The sequence below is a fragment of the Nanorana parkeri genome, unplaced genomic scaffold (assembly GCF_000935625.1).
Source record: "Nanorana parkeri isolate BGI_ZX_2015 unplaced genomic scaffold, ASM93562v1 scaffold45, whole genome shotgun sequence".
NCBI lineage: Eukaryota > Metazoa > Chordata > Amphibia > Anura > Dicroglossidae > Nanorana > Nanorana parkeri.
In genome coordinates, this window is record NW_017306313.1 from 1,149,269 (window position 1) to 1,171,559 (window position 22,291).

The window sequence follows — 22,291 nt, forward strand, 5'->3', positions numbered from 1 at the left end:
GGGGGGGGGGGGGGCAGCACACTTGCTGTACAAAGAGTTAATTGTACATAACACATCAGCACCTTGGAGAAATTCCTTTAATGACATTAAAGAAAAGGGGAAAAAAATGTTGCCCCAATGTAAATCCATCATCAATCACATCAAGTGACGTAAATCTAGTCATTCATGGCGTCCAGTGATGTAAACCCTTGTCAATCACAATGACCTGATGTCCACCATTGTTTTCCCATCACAGTGCCATCGCAAAATGACAGCCCTTTCAGCACTAGGTTTATGTTACCAGGTGACATCATTGACCAAATCTGGTCATGATCATATTTGGTGAATGAAATTTGGTGTTAATTTGCATTTAAAGAAACTCCAAACCTTTTCTTCCTGCCTGAGTGGAGGGGCTTCCCCCGGATGCGAGTCATTTCACCATCATCATGTATTTATTTATTGATCTATATATATTAATTGTCATCTATGGTTAGTGGTTATTTCCAAGTATTGATTGCTGACAATCCTATTCATACAGAATTCACAGGCTACCTCTATTAACTTCCTGACGAAGCTACGGCGAAACGCGTCGAAGAAAGGGACAAGTACAGATTATTTGATGGAATTTGCATTAATATGATGACTAATTTGTTTATTGACTTTTTTTGTAAAGAATATAGAAACGATGAATTATTGCTATTATACATATTAATCTGTACGAGCTCCATAGAGGTGACATTAGACATGTGCACTAGCAAAAAATTTGTTTAGTTTAGTTTTGAAACAAAAAAATTTGTTTAGTTTAGTTTCGTTTTTCGTGTCCGAAATTAAATTAGTTTCGGACGAAATTCGTTATTGGAAAAAAAAACAAAAAACTTTATTCCTTAACCGGCCCTGAATTAGAACCTGCGACCTTATCAATGGCAGTCCTGTCCTCTAACCACTACACTATTACCTCTGTACTTCTAACCATAGAAGCATTTGATATATATGAATGCAATATGTAGCATTTGACAGCTGAGAATGTCAAATGGGCGGAGCGAGCCGTGACGTCATCTGTTGACATTCCCACTGAATGTCATTTTTTGCAACTAGTTTTCCTCGTGTCCGGGTGGTCGTCTGCGGCGGGACTTTTTTTTATTTCGGTGGGTCGGCGGGGGTCCTGCATCCTGATTGACTCTGGATTACATCGATGGAGCCATTTTTTTTTATTTATTTAAGGAATAGTCAAAAATTAACTGTTTGGTTTTTTTTCAATGAAAGGATTTTGTCAAAAGTCTGGACTTTTTACTATTTGATTTAACCCTTTAGTGAATGGGTAGGGGTACAAGTACCCCTTACTCATTCACATGGGGGGGCGACATCTGGGTGCCCCCTTATTTAAAGGGGTACTCCGATGCAAATAAGCCCCCTTTCCCGTAGACCCCCACAACCACCGAGTCAGGGTTGTGGGGAAGAGGCCCTTGTCCCCATCGGCATGGGGACACCCTCCCAATGCCGAGGGCACGTGGCCTGGTAAGGCGCAGGGAGGGGGCGCGCTCGATCGTGTCCCCCCCTTTCCTGCCGGGCCTGTGCTCGGATCAAGGGTCTGGTAGGACTGTTAGGGGGGACCCCACGTTTTTTTTCCACATTTTTTGGGGCTGGGGTTCCCCTTTAAAATTCCTAATCTGGTAGGAATGTTAGGAGAATGCCAATGTAAAAGCAAAGAAAAAAAAAATCTCTATCCGTTACTCTCCCTGGCCTGGATTTGAACCTGGGACCTTGACAATGTACTTTAATCATAGAAATGTTGCAGACATAAAATGTTGTCATTTTTTTTCCTCATGTTGTTTTGCTGCAATGAAATTCGTCCAATAACGAATTTAGGGAAATCGGGAATTTCGGATTCGTTTGCATTTGTCTTAGCTTTCATTCGGAATTCGGATGCATCCGAATCTTCGAATTTCCAAAAATTCGTCCAAAACTAATTTCGCAACGAACCGAATCGCACATGTCTAGGTGACATGCTGTTCATGCAGTATTGTTTGAAATTGAATATGAGATGTTTTTATTTACCCTGTCAATCATGTATTTACCTTATTAAAAATTAATTTTATTATACTGATGAGTTACTTGACATTATGTTTAGACATACTCCCTGGCATTAATCAGTAGACACTTTTAAAGCACCATCTTTTCTTTTCTCTTGTGGTTTACGAATGTAATCAGGGGTGTAGTGTCTCCATTTTAGTGCTGATCCCCAACCATTTCTTTAACGTTAATTTGCATTTAACTATTTTTCACAATAAGTAATAAGCACTGTCGATCTTTTCCTGTACACATTCCCCAGAGAGGGGGAAATATCTGGCTTCTAGATCATACTATAAGTACCTCCCAATAAACTCAACATCCTTTTTGGGGGACTGTGGAGAAGAGGAATTAGAACAAGGTATCTTGCAGGAGGGAAGGCTTTGTGGCCCCCAATCTATTGATTATGGTTGCAATGTTTTACTGGCTACTATGCAAAAAATAATAGCTGCACATGTTTTCTTTATGAAGAAGTGTGCATTTATTACTATTATTATAATATATTTTTTGCAAAAAGTGGAATTTCCATTTAAGGCATCCCCCAAGCATGTTATTTAGTGGATGTGTGTACTTTCGGTGTAGTCCTTGAAGCCACATTAAAAGACCCTCTCCCTGATGAACAGTATTTAAAGAAAGTTTAGCCTTTAACAGAGCAATATTGAAGCTATTAATAATTAAGTTGCTTAATGACAGCAATGGTATGGAATGGACAGCAAGGTACATCTAGCCCTTACACAGGCTAACCCTTCCTAATTCCTAACTGGAAGAAATAAGAGGTGTGTGTGAAAGTGGGCTGATGCCAAATGGAGTGACATTTAGTGATGGGGGAATAAAGGAGAAAAAGCTAATAGTGACACTAAACTCAGGAGATAAATCTTAAAAATGCATTCAAGTACTCTATTAACAAAACTATGAGGGTTATTCACAAAGCTAGCCAAAGATTCAGCTGTAGCTCCGGCTGATCCTTCAGCTAGCTTCGGCCTCTGGAGCCCTTCAGTTCAGTTGAACGAAAGGGCTGCTGTACGGGCTATTCACTATAGCCTGTGCAGCTCCCGAAGGCGACCGAGCAGCTCAGCCAGGCTGAAGGCATATGCTTCGGCTTGACCGAGCCGAAGTGACAACAGAAGCGGGCCAAACGGCCAAAGCCTCGTGACAGCTGGGGGGAGTCAACCGTGATCTCATGGCTGGCTCTGCCCAGTTGCGATGACAGATCAGCGCCCCCAGGTTGCCTGGGGACGTTGAACTGTCATTAAAGAATGACAACTGGGCGGAGGCGGCAATGACGTCATGGCCAGCTCTGCCCAGTTGTTATTCATTGGCCGGGACATGCTAAAAGACTAGCAGGTCCTGGTCAATAGGAAACAGTTGGATGGAGCTAGCTGTCACTGCTAGCTCCGCCAATTGTTTTTTTAATTATTTGTTTTTCTTTTTTAAAGAATTCTTTATATTTTTAGATTTATCATTTATTTACATTATGAGCTGTCGGAGCTTCGGCTCAGCCGATCCAGATGTTGGATTGGCTGAGTTGAACTCCTTCTGCACGTCAGCCGAACATGCTGAGCATATGTTTGGCTGAACCGAAGCCAGCTGAAGCAAGCCGATATACGGTTGAAATCAGCCGTACAAGCCTGAAGTGAATAGCTGAACAGCTTTCGTATTTGTATTGAGATTGTAGTCCATCACAGGAGCGAGCTTGGAGCGCTGGCTAATTTACGATACAGACAGGGACCATGGGGAACAAAAGTAGCCACCCTCCAGAAGGAAGGACAGTGTCAGCACCAATTCAGATAAGCCAAATAAGCTACATTTCTTGTTAAAGTTTACTGTTACTTTAAGGTGTATGGCCAGCTTAAATTCTTAATCTCAGACCTACCATATGTAGGCTCCCCTGCATTACCCATTCCTCCTTTAAACACAACTAGACCAAGTTGGTTTACCTGATCTGCCCCCCAAAATCTTTCCTGCCAAAGATTTTTGAACCTGCTTAGTATGTTGGTTAAATGTACATACAACAGGTACACAGTTCAGTTGCCATCCCAAATAAAAGTAGACGGACTGTGAAAAATATACCCTAGCTGGTGCACAGGTATAAATGCAGCCAACGTAAACATTTGGTTAGCATTGGTTAAGGTTCACATACTTTCAATAAGTGGGACTGAAAGTTTAAACTGTTTGCTCAGTAAAAATATGGAAATGTAAAATATACTTTGTTGCTGAAGACCGTATTTATTAAGAAATATTACAGCACATACTACGGTATAATCATTATGACAGATTGCATTTTGTCCAAAAAAGATTCTAACGGTTCAAAAATATTTTCTCTCAGGTGTACCTTCTTTTAATATTACAGTATAGGTACTCTTTCACGATGAAGAAAAACAAACTTATTTATTTGTATTTCTTTTATTATTTTAATATGTTAAGTGCTTCATTTACACGGGTTGTGCTGCCTTACATTTTGCAAAGCAGGTAAAAAAAAAGAACTGTAATGCTGATAGCAAAGCTTTTAAAAGGAGCACATTCTCACATAAGTGCTGCATTGTGGCATATTTGAAAAACAAAATGACATACTGCATTCTTTGATGCACTGCCCTACTACCTACACCAATTGAATGGTATCCTTTTAAATATGGATGCATGCCACCATCCACATGCCACATGCATTATGGTGTGACTAAATCATAATATCGAGCATTAGATACAATCTTGTGGAACACTGCTTCACAGCAAAACAGAAAATTATATAATACACATATTTCTTTGGAATGTGCAATTTTCTGTCACTGTTTTAGACAAGTGAAATTCATCTATTCTAATATCCCCCAATTCGGCTCCCTGTAACAGAAAAAGTCCCTGAAAAATAAAACTGTATATATAGAGTTTAATCTCTGGACAGCTCAGAATTATTATGGCTCAGCTTTCAACAAACAAAAGAAATAGCAATCACTTTTTACTGTCTTTGTACCACACCATTTTCATACATGCTTCATAAATATATACGGTAAAATTAAAATCCAGCAGCATCCTTGTCTTACACACTGGTTTATTTCCACATTTTAAAGATCTTTTATACAACAAAAGAAAGCAGGAAAAAAATAACCAAAAAAACCCCATCAATTTTGAAAAATAACACCAGCACATCAAGATTTCTACAAATACATATGATGGGCTGTCCCACTGTTCACTCTTTCGGAGAAATGTAGAAAGTCTTATTAGCTGGGTAGTTACTTATATTATACAAATTCCCTGGTCTACTCTGTGGAATAACACTCCTGGGGTGCCGTCAAGGACACTAAAAACTGTTTTATTTTCTTCTTCTTCCAAGACTGGCCAAAGATTCTCAATATTATGACTTTAGTTGCCATAATATTGCACTTGTATTTGTTGCTTTCATACTATGACAATGTTTGATCATCTATAGCATGGGCAGTGAATTAAAAATCAAGGAGATCCGGTGAACAACATTTTCTTTGCGCAAAGGTCCAGATCTCGATCCGGACAGGAGTGATTGCACCCCGGTCCCCCATTTAGGTTACATTCACACCAGCAGCTACACTGCAACACACAGCTGCTGATGTGTTGTTCTAGACCTAGCTGATGTGCTGATCCCGGCGCATCACACTTTTTTGTAATGTCACAAGCGACATTTCAATAGGCTCAATAGGCAAAGTGCAGTGTGTTGCGGTTGTACCAAATCGTGGCTGGCTTCATGAAAAAAAGTACAGCATCCATCACCAAGTTACTTCAATTATAGTTGCTAAATTGGCCATTGTTAAACTATGGTGTGTACAGGATCTACCAGTGTCTATGGCTTATAATAAGATTCATGAGATAAGGATCAATGAAAGGCTTTTAGCATTTTCTTACATACATTGCCCAAATTCCTATTGATCTGGGAAACTTGGAAAGCAAACAAGCCCACTTAAAGAGGAACTTCACCCCCTTGTTTTATTTTTTTTAAAAACCTCTTATCTTATTTGCTGGGTTATCCTTAAAACACATACTCACACTTCCAGCGAATCCGCTGCCGGATGCTGGCTCCCGCACCACCATCTTTACTTATGTCATTGGAAGCTGGCTGCCTCTTCTGGATTTTTACAGCTGGTCCCCTGTTGACGCATATGCACCATCATATGTCATCAGGGTGCATGCTCCAAGAACCAGAAAGATATAGCCAGCCCTCTAACAACACAAAAAAAAGTATTAAGTGAGAGTAGAAGTAGGAGTGCAATGATGGAAAGTGGATGGGGAGGGTGCCACTTGTCACAATATAGATTAAGACTATGTCACAAATGAAGATTTAAAACACCACAATAATTATATCCAAAAACAAGCAACCTTTATGATTAAGCCCAGGTGGTGAAATGCGTGAGAGGAACTAGAATAAGAGAGCTCCCCTGGTGGTGTATATGCTGTACAAACTATAATTTGGATCCTGTACGGAATTTACTACAAAAAATTTGGATTTTATGGACACCGGCCCTGTGCGGCTGATTGCAGAAGTACCACAATAATTATGGTTGGAATGTATTTTACCTGCCTAGCGGAGGAACCCACCATCTCTCTTTGTTTTTCTTTGCCCTTTTTTCTTTTTGCTGTTTCACTTTTAAAGGGTAAACCCTAACAATTAACTTTTTATTTGCCCCCTTTTTGTCTGCTAAGCATTCCACTAAAAACTCTTTGTGTATCACTTTAAAAAGTGCAACAAAATACCTGCTGATTTTTTTCAGAAATGTTTTGAGATGATCATTTCATTTCCCATGCTCTCTGTCTGGTCACAAGGAAGACTTATGGCACTGAGGAGGAAGGGGAGGAGATAAGAAGTAGTATGTGTTATTTTTAATCTATCAGAAAGTCGGCAGAGCTAACATCACATGCTTAGGAATTCAGAGCTACGTTCTCATGCCAAAGAGGAAGGTAGGACCCCACTATATTTCGGGTACATCAACTGTTATTCTTCTGTACGTGCAGTCTGTTCAATGGGATAAAACATGAGGAAATATGCATTTATTCCACAGATGTACTAAATACAAATGTTTTTATTTGCCTTGACATATAATTTAATGTATACTGTTTTTTTCTTCTTCTTTTTTCTTGCAGTATGTTTAGAAAATGTCCAACAAGTTGCCCTGTCTTGTTCTTGTGTTTACTCAATAGAAGCTTAAAGTGGAAAAAATAGCTATGAAAGTGGAAATGAAGAAACAAATACAATAAGCAGACACTTACCAGATTTATTACACACATTTTACACCACAAGTCACACAATTTGAGGCTATTTCCTTACACTGTAAACCCTGTATTCATAAATTAACATTAGGCACTTTACAGAAAAAGATTCGGGTTGCCACAGCAACAGGCCTGTGTAATGTGTTCCTCATTAGATGATGAAAATGAATGGTGGTAATTATGACCAGCAATGATATTTTGTTTCTAGTAGAACTGTTCCAAAACCAGTCAATTAATGTTTCACTGTAATATACCCAAAAGGCAAGAGCACCTGAGCACATCATTAGACAATTTTATTTTATCATTCGCAGCAGAGTTAACATTTCTGCACAGTTCTTATTCTCAGGCAGAATGCTGTTTTATCATTATGATGGAAGTTTTATAAGGTGAGGGGACGCACAGGCACCACAAACCCATCAAACAAGACATGGTGTGTAATGATTAACCTTGCCTTGTCTTTTTTAATTTTATGCGTGGCTAGTCTGCAGTTGAAGAATTTTAATAGCTACTTCATCAAACAAAGCAGCAACTACTTTACCCCCAAAATCTATGGCTAGCAATTTTAGAATCAGTGCTCTTCCCATTTCCTCTAGATGGCTAATTAATACATAACACGTTAAAAAATGAATTCCGCTCCACTGAGCAATGTTTAAAGTAGTCTGTTCTAAATTTCTCCTATGTTCTAATCTCAAATAGTGTAATAGAAATTATTACACTTTATACATTTAATAAGCAGCTTCCTTGCAGCTCAGTGGGCTGAAGAATACCAGTGAATAGGATGAAAAATTAAGCATACCATGCACTGCCATAATGATACATTTTGCTTGGTTGCAGTATATTGATGTTGGTTCCTGCAATGTGTGGGTCTCCCAGTGAAACCAGATGTGCCAGATGTGGAGGAGGCAGCGCCCGACTAAGAGCAACCCTGCCTCCTCTTACATCACTGGCCAGCGACATAAGAGCAGGCGGGGCCCGTCGATAGGAGGCGGGGCCCGGGGACGGAAGAGGAGGTGGGGCCCGGCGACCACGGAGGCGGACAGCGCCGACAGGTAAGAGGTGTGCAGCCCATCTGAGACCCAGGAGAGCCCACTATTGAGAGTCTATGGTGGGCTCTGCAGGGTCACTCTCAGGTGACCCTGCAATTTTGCTATGGGGCCCTGTGATTTCTAGTTACGTCCCTGGCAGGAACACCAGTATACTGCAACCAAGCAAAATGTATCATTATGGCAGTTAGAGCATTTCTATACATCTGCTGAAAGGAAAGAAAACTAGGTCAGAATAACACAAAAAAATCACCAGTAAACTTACAGAATGTCAGGTTATGTGCATATCAGTTTCTTTTTTTTAATGGTGAGCCACAGTAGCAACTCCACACAGAAGGTTATCATTTACAAATGACCTCCCTCTAAGGAGGGTAAGTTTGTAATTAGTGATGGAAAAATGTTTCACAGGTGGAAAAAAATTCTAAAAACAATTAAAGTTTATCTACTGTATACCTAAAACCTATTTTTTGTTTTGGATAGAATTGGGAAATGTTGGAGCCCCTGTCAGGTTTTACTGCTGTCTGTGGTCCTCCTCACTGTCTGTTCTGGGTACAACCTTTTTACCAGACAGGAAGTGAAGTAATTTCTCCAACGGAACCTCCAGGTATGGTAGAACTTGACAGGAGTTCCCCACACTGCAAAAAATTTTTTGGCTATAGGTACAATTTAAGATGTCTGGAGCCTGTTTAAGCCAAGTGTGGCAGGCCAAGAAACTTACAGAAATGTATGTTTCCTTGTAATCTTTCTATCTGTAAACAAAAAGAAGACACAGACAACAGGCAAACTTGTTTTTATTGTGTACTCCTAAACATCCAGTTTCCCCCAAAGTTATTCTTACAAAGTTGCCAAAAAGTGTGGAAATGAACAAAATTGACTGGCTGTTACTGCTGCTACTTTTGCAAAGCGGTGCCTAATGTCCCTACAACTTGATGCCAGATAAAAAATAAGGTCACCAATTAGTCACATCTTACTTTTATCAAGCTACCAGTGAAATCCAGAGTAGTATAAAAACAAAAGCACAGACAGACTTTTATAATAATCTTCTTCTAAGCATCTGCAAATGAGCAAAGACTATCATTTCAAAGCAGGGACACACCCTCTCACCCTTTTTTAAAAATCTGATCATGCAACTGGCCTTTTTTTGTTGGAACCTCTGGACCTATTAAGGATGCTGTTATCTATTTTAAAGTGAATCTGTGGGCATGATTTGGCCAATAAATTATTTACATATTACTAACAAACAGTAAATTCACTTTAAAACAAGCCCTTACTGATCTCTGGAGCTGCAGGCACTGTGGAGAAATTAACTACAGAAGAACTGAAATAATTCACAGCTTAGCTCCCCCCTCCCCTGGCAGTCTTCTAATTTTTTTATGTTAACACCGAGCAGATGTTCTTGGTGGGAGGAGCAGAATGAGCTGAACATCCGGAAAGATAATTACTTCAGATAATGACTTCTACAGTGAACTTTGCGGATTAATTGCTTCACTGTGCCTTCATCAACAGAAGTCAGTTTGGGCTTGTTTTAAAGATATTTTCTGCTTGTTAAGAATATGTGAATACCTAAATATTCATTCAGCCTGGTCGCATGTTCACTTTCAGATAGAAATTGGTATTTTAAGCACACATGTTTAAGTAGGCAGCTCCAACAGGTGGTGTTATGTGACCTCTAGTATCCACATGGTGGAGTGTTCCCTCTAGGGTTTGGTAGTAGTAGTGGCAATAAAGCCTGTCCTCCCAGCTTGTGTAGTTTGGAGGAAACACAATGAGAAAGGCTGATTGTAGGGCTTGGTCTCTAGAGGAAATTGCAATACCCTCAAATATCAGAGGACAATTAAATAAAACATCCATTAAGTATATATCTCATGCATATATTTATTTTTATTTACGTTTATAAGATTTTGGTAACCTTATATTGAAAAGTGTACAGTTATGTTATATTATGTCAGTGTTTTTTAGCAACATTGCTGCTGTCATTCCACAGCAAAATTTTAAAGCTTCCATGTCTTTATTTTCATATTAGCATAGAACTCCAGCCAAAACTTCTTATATGGATAGAATGGAGAAAGTTTAAAATCAGGTTTTTATTGCTGTTTATGTCCACATTGGAGAAATCGATCCTCTTTTTCTGGCCTGGGGACCTCCTGGGCCACACAGCTGGCAATAAAAATCTTAGTGGTTTTTAGGCCCCTTTCACACTTTTTCAGTTATGATCAGAAGGAGATCTGTGCACGCATACCACACTGAACGGGGGCAGTTTGAAACAGATATCAACTTTGTGACATTCTTCTCTGTAATTAACGGACCCATGTTGTCTATGGGCATTTGGATGTAAATGGATATGTGTCCCTTTACATCAGATTACCCCTAATCCACCACGATCAGATCCGCCAAAACTCTGTTTGGTTTTCCACCAGACCTGGCCAGAGTAAGGGGTAATCAGATGTAAACAGAAAACCTGATATGTGCATGATTGTTCCAGGTCAGCAACTCACCAAGTACTAAAGTGTGGATAACAATGACAGCACTATATCCTGCTTCTTCAAAACAAGAGCAGCTAATTTTCTTCTATCCTGATTGTTCTATCCTGACATATTTCTCTGTAGGACCAAGAGCAAGGGGATATCTGAAGGGGATCAAACTGACAGCATTTTTAAGTCACTCGTTTCAACAACCCAGGATATCCCCCGATAATGGTTTTCATTTAATAATAGTTCAGGGAATGCTGGTTCTATATGAACCAGCATGAGATAAAACCATGTCAAGCAACCATTAAAATTTGAAGACATTTTTCTAATATGTAACAATTAACCTAATTATGATTCAAATTGAAACTGTCGACAAGTTCAACTTGAGCTTGATTTAATGCTTTTGCATTGGATACTATCTCATTTTCACAATGACTGCTGAGTATGCATAATGCATATGCATTCTTCTCACTCAGGCAATGCTCCTTCCAAATGTAATTTTTTTGCAGTGACAATAACTTTAAACAAAATATATTTTCCTCCATACTGTAAGATTTCTCTAAGAAACTGTACATATTATTGATCTGCTGTTACTCCATACACTCTGATTTTCACAACCAACACTTAAATGTATTGCATTATTTGTGAAGACATGCATAATGTATGGTGGGTTTTCAGCTGGACAAATCACAAAGCACTGTGATAATACATTACAGTATTATCATTTCTTGATTAGCTCTCTTGTCTTTGAAAGAGAAAACATGAAGGCAGATGTCAAGTTCAGTTTACTGTTTGAAGACCATTTTAAAAGTGTTGATGATTAACACAATACACATGCATATCAACATACCAATGCACCTTGTCCAGATCTGACTAAAAACATGACAGTCTGCGTGGCTAGAAAAGAAGAACTTGGCAGCAATCCTTACAATGCACATTTTTCTCTATACTGTCAATATAATTGTCTCTTCAAATGTTCTCAAATTCTGTAAATATGTGGCCCACTAACAAGAAAATCTCTCTCAAAGAAACATCAGAATAACATCAAAAGCTCACATTATAGAGCATTATTTAGTATGCATGTACTGTAACAGGGGACAATTTATTATACTGGTTATGTTACAGGAATGAGGAAAGGGTTTTCACGCTTGACATCCTAGAAAATTCACACACCCATGCATGTTTACACATGTACATATTTTACATGAAACACATGGAAAGCAGTGTAAAACACAATGTAAACTAGCATTACATTAGCTTTTTGTAAATAATAATGTAATTCCCTGGAGGTGTGATAGTTTGCCAAGCAGTGGAGAAGCACAATTTTTCAGATTCCTGTATTCAGGGATGGTAATGTCAGTGGTGTCCCTACACTTTCTGCCGCCTGAGGCGGGGGGCACCTTGGTGGTGCACGACAGTGACGCTGCCCTCTGCAGACCTGGGTGCTGGGCGGGACACTGGCCAGAGGATCCCAGGTTATTAAGAGCTGGACGGGGAGATGTGTATGGCCCTTACACATCTCCCTGCCCGGCTCTCAGCAACCTGGGAGGCTCTGGCCAGAAAGGGGGGGGGGGGCATTGCGCAGCAGAGCAGCCACTATATAACTAACATGCTGCTCCACCTGTCCCCCTATGTGACCCAAAGAGATACCATCTGAGGCAACAGCCTCACGCTGCCTCATTAAATGGACGGCCCCAGTCAGGAATATAAAAGAACATTACCTTGGATGTTGATCTCCATAGTGAAAAAGTAGTTGTATATATAAAGTAGACTATATGCTGCCTTCAATAGCACATTTTAGTATTCATAAAAGGAGTGCTAATTTCTAGGAGTGATTTGTATTTCCCTCGCTGGTAAGCGTCACTTATGATGAATTATAAGACTTATGATATAACAGTCATCCTGGCAAATACCCCTGATTTTTCCTTTCTTCCATTCTTTATCATCAGAACTCATGGGGGCTCTTAGTTCTCATTTTAAGGAAGCTCTGTAATTTCAACATTTTTGCTAAATGGGTGAGAGGGAGAGAGGCAAAAGAAAGCAGCCAGGAAATCAGTGCTGCAAAACAGGGATCATGAAGAAAAAGTGTAAGACAGAAGAGCTGTCACAAACAGCCTATAATACAGGATGTCATTGATCAGTGGGAGTAAAAAATGGCCTATGTCATTAGTCTGTGAGAGAAAAAAAAGATCCCTGCATCAGGGTTAGTAAGAGTATAAAATGCCCTTGTGTTAGTGGTCAGTGGGAGTGAGTAATAGCTCTTCATCAATGGTCAGTTAAGAGTATTCATATTATTATTTTTTATTATCATTATTATTATACAGGATTTATACAGTGCCAACAGTTTGTGCAGCGCTTTACAATATAAGGAAGACATTACAGATACAATACAATTCAAGACAAGTGGGTTAAGAGGGCTCTGCTGGTGAGACCTTACAATCCAAAAGTAACCTCAGTACGGGTGCCATGTCATATATTTTTGAATTAATTTTCTCACAGACTGTCACAAATCCATTCCAATCTGTAACTGTCTGTTAGAATAAATCAGTATATAATAATAAAAATACTCAAAATTCACTGCATATAAGATAACTGAATGGTAAAATTCTGTTCTATACACTCATCATACATTACTCTGCAACCCACAAATAACCAATCACAAAGCCCCCCAAAAAAACAACCACATGGGGACAATTTGAGGCTATTTCCTTACACTGTAAACCCTGTATTCATAAATTAACATTAGGCACTTTACAGAAAAAGATTCGGGTTGCCACAGCAACAGGCCTGTGTAATGTGTTCCTCATTAGATGATGAAAATGAATGGTGGTAATTATGACCAGCAATGATATTTTGTTTCTAGTAGAACTGTTCCAAAACCAGTCAATTAATGTTTCACTGTAATATACCCAAAAGGCAAGAGCACCTGAGCACATCATTAGACAATTTTATTTTATCATTCGCAGCAGAGTTAACATTTCTGCACAGTTCTTATTCTCAGGCAGAATGCTGTTTTATCATTATGATGGAAGTTTTATAAGGTGAGGGGACGCACAGGCACCACAAACCCATCAAACAAGACATGGTGTGTAATGATTAACCTTGCCTTGTCTTTTTTAATTTTATGCGTGGCTAGTCTGCAGTTGAAGAATTTTAATAGCTACTTCATCAAACAAAGCAGCAACTACTTTACCCCCAAAATCTATGGCTAGCAATTTTAGAATCAGTGCTCTTCCCATTTCCTCTAGATGGCTAATTAATACATAACACGTTAAAAAATGAATTCCGCTCCACTGAGCAATGTTTAAAGTAGTCTGTTCTAAATTTCTCCTATGTTCTAATCTCAAATAGTGTAATAGAAATTATTACACTTTATACATTTAATAAGCAGCTTCCTTGCAGCTCAGTGGGCTGAAGAATACCAGTGAATAGGATGAAAAATTAAGCATACCATGCACTGCCATAATGATACATTTTGCTTGGTTGCAGTATATTGATGTTGGTTCCTGCAATGTGTGGGTCTCCCAGTGAAACCAGATGTGCCAGATGTGGAGGAGGCAGCGCCCGACTAAGAGCAACCCTGCCTCCTCTTACATCACTGGCCAGCGACATAAGAGCAGGCGGGGCCCGTCGATAGGAGGCGGGGCCCGGGGACGGAAGAGGAGGTGGGGCCCGGCGACCACGGAGGCGGACAGCGCCGACAGGTAAGAGGTGTGCAGCCCATCTGAGACCCAGGAGAGCCCACTATTGAGAGTCTATGGTGGGCTCTGCAGGGTCACTCTCAGGTGACCCTGCAATTTTGCTATGGGGCCCTGTGATTTCTAGTTACGTCCCTGGCAGGAACACCAGTATACTGCAACCAAGCAAAATGTATCATTATGGCAGTTAGAGCATTTCTATACATCTGCTGAAAGGAAAGAAAACTAGGTCAGAATAACACAAAAAAATCACCAGTAAACTTACAGAATGTCAGGTTATGTGCATATCAGTTTCTTTTTTTTAATGGTGAGCCACAGTAGCAACTCCACACAGAAGGTTATCATTTACAAATGACCTCCCTCTAAGGAGGGTAAGTTTGTAATTAGTGATGGAAAAATGTTTCACAGGTGGAAAAAAATTCTAAAAACAATTAAAGTTTATCTACTGTATACCTAAAACCTATTTTTTGTTTTGGATAGAATTGGGAAATGTTGGAGCCCCTGTCAGGTTTTACTGCTGTCTGTGGTCCTCCTCACTGTCTGTTCTGGGTACAACCTTTTTACCAGACAGGAAGTGAAGTAATTTCTCCAACGGAACCTCCAGGTATGGTAGAACTTGACAGGAGTTCCCCACACTGCAAAAAATTTTTTGGCTATAGGTACAATTTAAGATGTCTGGAGCCTGTTTAAGCCAAGTGTGGCAGGCCAAGAAACTTACAGAAATGTATGTTTCCTTGTAATCTTTCTATCTGTAAACAAAAAGAAGACACAGACAACAGGCAAACTTGTTTTTATTGTGTACTCCTAAACATCCAGTTTCCCCCAAAGTTATTCTTACAAAGTTGCCAAAAAGTGTGGAAATGAACAAAATTGACTGGCTGTTACTGCTGCTACTTTTGCAAAGCGGTGCCTAATGTCCCTACAACTTGATGCCAGATAAAAAATAAGGTCACCAATTAGTCACATCTTACTTTTATCAAGCTACCAGTGAAATCCAGAGTAGTATAAAAACAAAAGCACAGACAGACTTTTATAATAATCTTCTTCTAAGCATCTGCAAATGAGCAAAGACTATCATTTCAAAGCAGGGACACACCCTCTCACCCTTTTTTAAAAATCTGATCATGCAACTGGCCTTTTTTTGTTGGAACCTCTGGACCTATTAAGGATGCTGTTATCTATTTTAAAGTGAATCTGTGGGCATGATTTGGCCAATAAATTATTTACATATTACTAACAAACAGTAAATTCACTTTAAAACAAGCCCTTACTGATCTCTGGAGCTGCAGGCACTGTGGAGAAATTAACTACAGAAGAACTGAAATAATTCACAGCTTAGCTCCCCCCTCCCCTGGCAGTCTTCTAATTTTTTTATGTTAACACCGAGCAGATGTTCTTGGTGGGAGGAGCAGAATGAGCTGAACATCCGGAAAGATAATTACTTCAGATAATGACTTCTACAGTGAACTTTGCGGATTAATTGCTTCACTGTGCCTTCATCAACAGAAGTCAGTTTGGGCTTGTTTTAAAGATATTTTCTGCTTGTTAAGAATATGTGAATACCTAAATATTCATTCAGCCTGGTCGCATGTTCACTTTCAGATAGAAATTGGTATTTTAAGCACACATGTTTAAGTAGGCAGCTCCAACAGGTGGTGTTATGTGACCTCTAGTATCCACATGGTGGAGTGTTCCCTCTAGGGTTTGGTAGTAGTAGTGGCAATAAAGCCTGTCCTCCCAGCTTGTGTAGTTTGGAGGAAACACAATGAGAAAGGCTGATTGTAGGGCTTGGTCTCTAGAGGAAATTGCAATACCCTCAAATATCAGAGGACAATTAAATAAAACATCCATTAAGTATATATCTCATGCATATATTTATTTTTATTTACGTTTATAAGATTTTGGTAACCTTATATTGAAAAGTGTACAGTTATGTTATATTATGTCAGTGTTTTTTAGCAACATTGCTGCTGTCATTCCACAGCAAAATTTTAAAGCTTCCATGTCTTTATTTTCATATTAGCATAGAACTCCAGCCAAAACTTCTTATATGGATAGAATGGAGAAAGTTTAAAATCAGGTTTTTATTGCTGTTTATGTCCACATTGGAGAAATCGATCCTCTTTTTCTGGCCTGGGGACCTCCTGGGCCACACAGCTGGCAATAAAAATCTTAGTGGTTTTTAGGCCCCTTTCACACTTTTTCAGTTATGATCAGAAGGAGATCTGTGCACGCATACCACACTGAACGGGGGCAGTTTGAAACAGATATCAACTTTGTGACATTCTTCTCTGTAATTAACGGACCCATGTTGTCTATGGGCATTTGGATGTAAATGGATATGTGTCCCTTTACATCAGATTACCCCTAATCCACCACGATCAGATCCGCCAAAACTCTGTTTGGTTTTCCACCAGACCTGGCCAGAGTAAGGGGTAATCAGATGTAAACAGAAAACCTGATATGTGCATGATTGTTCCAGGTCAGCAACTCACCAAGTACTAAAGTGTGGATAACAATGACAGCACTATATCCTGCTTCTTCAAAACAAGAGCAGCTAATTTTCTTCTATCCTGATTGTTCTATCCTGACATATTTCTCTGTAGGACCAAGAGCAAGGGGATATCTGAAGGGGATCAAACTGACAGCATTTTTAAGTCACTCGTTTCAACAACCCAGGATATCCCCCGATAATGGTTTTCATTTAATAATAGTTCAGGGAATGCTGGTTCTATATGAACCAGCATGAGATAAAACCATGTCAAGCAACCATTAAAATTTGAAGACATTTTTCTAATATGTAACAATTAACCTAATTATGATTCAAATTGAAACTGTCGACAAGTTCAACTTGAGCTTGATTTAATGCTTTTGCATTGGATACTATCTCATTTTCACAATGACTGCTGAGTATGCATAATGCATATGCATTCTTCTCACTCAGGCAATGCTCCTTCCAAATGTAATTTTTTTGCAGTGACAATAACTTTAAACAAAATATATTTTCCTCCATACTGTAAGATTTCTCTAAGAAACTGTACATATTATTGATCTGCTGTTACTCCATACACTCTGATTTTCACAACCAACACTTAAATGTATTGCATTATTTGTGAAGACATGCATAATGTATGGTGGGTTTTCAGCTGGACAAATCACAAAGCACTGTGATAATACATTACAGTATTATCATTTCTTGATTAGCTCTCTTGTCTTTGAAAGAGAAAACATGAAGGCAGATGTCAAGTTCAGTTTACTGTTTGAAGACCATTTTAAAAGTGTTGATGATTAACACAATACACATGCATATCAACATACCAATGCACCTTGTCCAGATCTGACTAAAAACATGACAGTCTGCGTGGCTAGAAAAGAAGAACTTGGCAGCAATCCTTACAATGCACATTTTTCTCTATACTGTCAATATAATTGTCTCTTCAAATGTTCTCAAATTCTGTAAATATGTGGCCCACTAACAAGAAAATCTCTCTCAAAGAAACATCAGAATAACATCAAAAGCTCACATTATAGAGCATTATTTAGTATGCATGTACTGTAACAGGGGACAATTTATTATACTGGTTATGTTACAGGAATGAGGAAAGGGTTTTCACGCTTGACATCCTAGAAAATTCACACACCCATGCATGTTTACACATGTACATATTTTACATGAAACACATGGAAAGCAGTGTAAAACACAATGTAAACTAGCATTACATTAGCTTTTTGTAAATAATAATGTAATTCCCTGGAGGTGTGATAGTTTGCCAAGCAGTGGAGAAGCACAATTTTTCAGATTCCTGTATTCAGGGATGGTAATGTCAGTGGTGTCCCTACACTTTCTGCCGCCTGAGGCGGGGGGCACCTTGGTGGTGCACGACAGTGACGCTGCCCTCTGCAGACCTGGGTGCTGGGCGGGACACTGGCCAGAGGATCCCAGGTTATTAAGAGCTGGACGGGGAGATGTGTATGGCCCTTACACATCTCCCTGCCCGGCTCTCAGCAACCTGGGAGGCTCTGGCCAGAAAGGGGACTCTCAGCAACCTGGGAGGCTCTGGCCAGAAGGGGGGGGGGGGGCATTGCGCAGCAGAGCAGCCACTATATAACTAACATGCTGCTCCACCTGTCCCCCTATGTGACCCAAAGAGATACCATCTGAGGCAACAGCCTCACGCTGCCTCATTAAATGGACGGCCCCAGTCAGGAATATAAAAGAACATTACCTTGGATGTTGATCTCCATAGTGAAAAAGTAGTTGTATATATAAAGTAGACTATATGCTGCCTTCAATAGCACATTTTAGTATTCATAAAAGGAGTGCTAATTTCTAGGAGTGATTTGTATTTCCCTCGCTGGTAAGCGTCACTTATGATGAATTATAAGACTTATGATATAACAGTCATCCTGGCAAATACCCCTGATTTTTCCTTTCTTCCATTCTTTATCATCAGAACTCATGGGGGCTCTTAGTTCTCATTTTAAGGAAGCTCTGTAATTTCAACATTTTTGCTAAATGGGTGAGAGGGAGAGAGGCAAAAGAAAGCAGCCAGGAAATCAGTGCTGCAAAACAGGGATCATGAAGAAAAAGTGTAAGACAGAAGAGCTGTCACAAACAGCCTATAATACAGGATGTCATTGATCAGTGGGAGTAAAAAATGGCCTATGTCATTAGTCTGTGAGAGAAAAAAAAGATCCCTGCATCAGGGTTAGTAAGAGTATAAAATGCCCTTGTGTTAGTGGTCAGTGGGAGTGAGTAATAGCTCTTCATCAATGGTCAGTTAAGAGTATTCATATTATTATTTTTTATTATCATTATTATTATACAGGATTTATACAGTGCCAACAGTTTGTGCAGCGCTTTACAATATAAGGAAGACATTACAGATACAATACAATTCAAGACAAGTGGGTTAAGAGGGCTCTGCTGGTGAGACCTTACAATCCAAAAGTAACCTCAGTACGGGTGCCATGTCATATATTTTTGAATTAATTTTCTCACAGACTGTCACAAATCCATTCCAATCTGTAACTGTCTGTTAGAATAAATCAGTATATAATAATAAAAATACTCAAAATTCACTGCATATAAGATAACTGAATGGTAAAATTCTGTTCTATACACTCATCATACATTACTCTGCAACCCACAAATAACCAATCACAAAGCCCCCCAAAAAAACAACCACATGGGGAGACTGGTTGCTACGGGCAACTTCTCCAGATTCTGTCTGCTCCAGTTTTGATAAAAACCCTTCATCATCTTTGGGCATCATGCTCACTAACTCATCTGACAAACTGAACAGGAGAAATTAAATTTAAGAGAGAGACTGTCATTTCATAGGACCTCCAACTCTGGAAGTTCATTTGCCACTTAATCAGTGGTAAGCTTTTATCTGTTCAGTGTTATTATATGTAAGGCTTCATTATAGATGATGTACAAAGTGGCCGTCATTCTCTCAGCTTTTACCAGGGAATTTTATTGATGTTGCCAACAGCTAAAGAACATAACTTCTCCATTAAGCTCTGCAAAGTGTTTGACTATATTAATCATTAGAAAGTGAAGCCAACCTGTAAGAGCCTAAAGGAAGAAAATAAGTCTTATTGATGTATAATATGATAAATTATACACTTCTGAACTTGCAATACAACTGCAACTGGCTTTAAACAAATGTCAATAATAGACTTAGGTTTACCTTGTTTATGCTACATTTGCAGGTTAGAACCTGATGAAATCTTTTTCTGCCCTCTAGTTACCTGCAAACACATGCATATTTTAATGATGGTCATTTATTACATTTGGAAAGATCCCTAAAACATATTTTTATTTTCACCTAATTGTCATCACATAATAATAGCCTATTATAAATATAGTCATAGACATGCTGGCCATACACCGTTAGAATTTAATCTACCCACAGCCGATAGTCAAGCCATGGGTGGCCCTGTTGGCACTTCCTGGCTCGACAAACTTTTATTAAAAAAATAAAGGACTTGGACTGAACAGCAATTTCATTTAATCAGATGCAGTCACTGTTTGGGTATTCAGACAGCCATGGGCAGGGCTAACTATAGGGGATACAGGCAGTATTCCCACACAGGGTCTGCAGTGGGGCCTGGGCCCAGCAAGGGCTGTCTGTCGGTAATCCCAGTGGAACCACAATGACCCCTGTCTGGTGGCCACCAGTGGGGTGATGGAGGTTGGGCTGTGCTGCTTTTGCTAGGGTTGGGCAGATGGTCATGGCACTGGGGGGTGAAGCACACAAAGCTACCTTGGCGACTGCTGTAGGCTGTATGGGGTACGTTGCATGGGGCCCGATGATCTTTAATGGCAGTCCTGGCCGCGGGAGCTGTCTGTCTGAATACAATAGCCTAAAATCCTGGTCATATATAGCAAAAAATAGCTTACTTTACCTGACTCAAATTTGAGCAGCCTGAGGAGTTTGAAATATTAAACCATCTAGTATGGAAACTAAAGCTCTCTGAAAACAATCACAGGATGCAAGACCTGGCAATCCCACTATGGGGGCAATTCAATAAAGCATTTGCAACACTTTTCTGGCATCATGGCCATTTTCAAAAGTCCTGCACCAAATTCATGAAAGTCGTGTGACAGAATTCTATCCATTTCTGACATGTGCAATAAATTCAAGTACTTCTTAGTTACAACGCTTTTAAATTCTGGCTGTGACAAATTCACTAAGAAATACTGCCATATTATTGATAAGGAAAGTGGAGGTAAATAAGACCATTTTTCATGTTAGAGTAAATTGTCTTAGGCAATTCTGCAACAGATTCAAATACCCCTTACTGACAGTTACATGAAATCCATCACAAATTACACCATTTGTTGCACAGGCGGGAGACAAATTTCTAATGAGTGCCTATGGCACTCTTTATGAAATCCAGGGAATGCCTTTTGGCTTAGCTTCAGCTCTAGAATGTTAAGGCCACAATCATAAAGCAATGGCCCAATGGTCATAAACAGAGTATTCCTGATGAGCAGGCACTGGAGATGTGAAACCCATCATTTTCTTCATGATGTTGCTTGTACATTGTGCTCTCTGAAAAGAATAAACACCTACTAATCCCGCAAGATTTGGTTGAGAACTTCTCATGTTTATGTTTGTTTTATTGGGACCCGGAAAAGTCGAACGTATATATATGGAGCAGGTTTAAATGTACCGTTCTCCTTTGCAGTGACAGAGATTTATTTGGGTGTGCTTTAACAGTTAGTTCGATAGACTGTTTAAACAGTATGGCTTGAGTCTTATGACTCAGTCGTTTGGTGTTATTTGTTACCACATTTGGTTACTGGTTGCCAGTTATGCTTTGTTATCTTGGCTAAATATGCTTTTTTTAAAACCCCAATAAAGGGTCGCAGCCAATTTTTTTTTCTTTTGGTTACTTGTCTTACTTTGTCTTACCAGTCTTGCTGTGTTATCGCAGGTAAATTTAAGTTTCTTAAAACCCCAATAAAAAGGCCATGGCCAAGTTTTTTTCATACTTTTGGTGTTTGTTTTTCATTTTAACTAACTAGGGGTGCACAATCCCATGTTTGGATTTTATGAGTGTTTTTATGTAGGCACATGAGGAGGGAGGAGTAAGACGACTGGGTTTCGGCTGAGTAAACAACAGAAATTGGTGTTCTTCAAAACAGTTTAGTGAGTACAGCTTACACGAAGACTTAAGATAGTGATGGAGTCAGCTGCACATTAAAACACTCATCTTTAGTAGGGGTTTTTAGCTTATTCCCTTCAAAGAATGGTGTAAGTGCTAGGCACTTGTATAATTTGTCACAGCTTTTGAT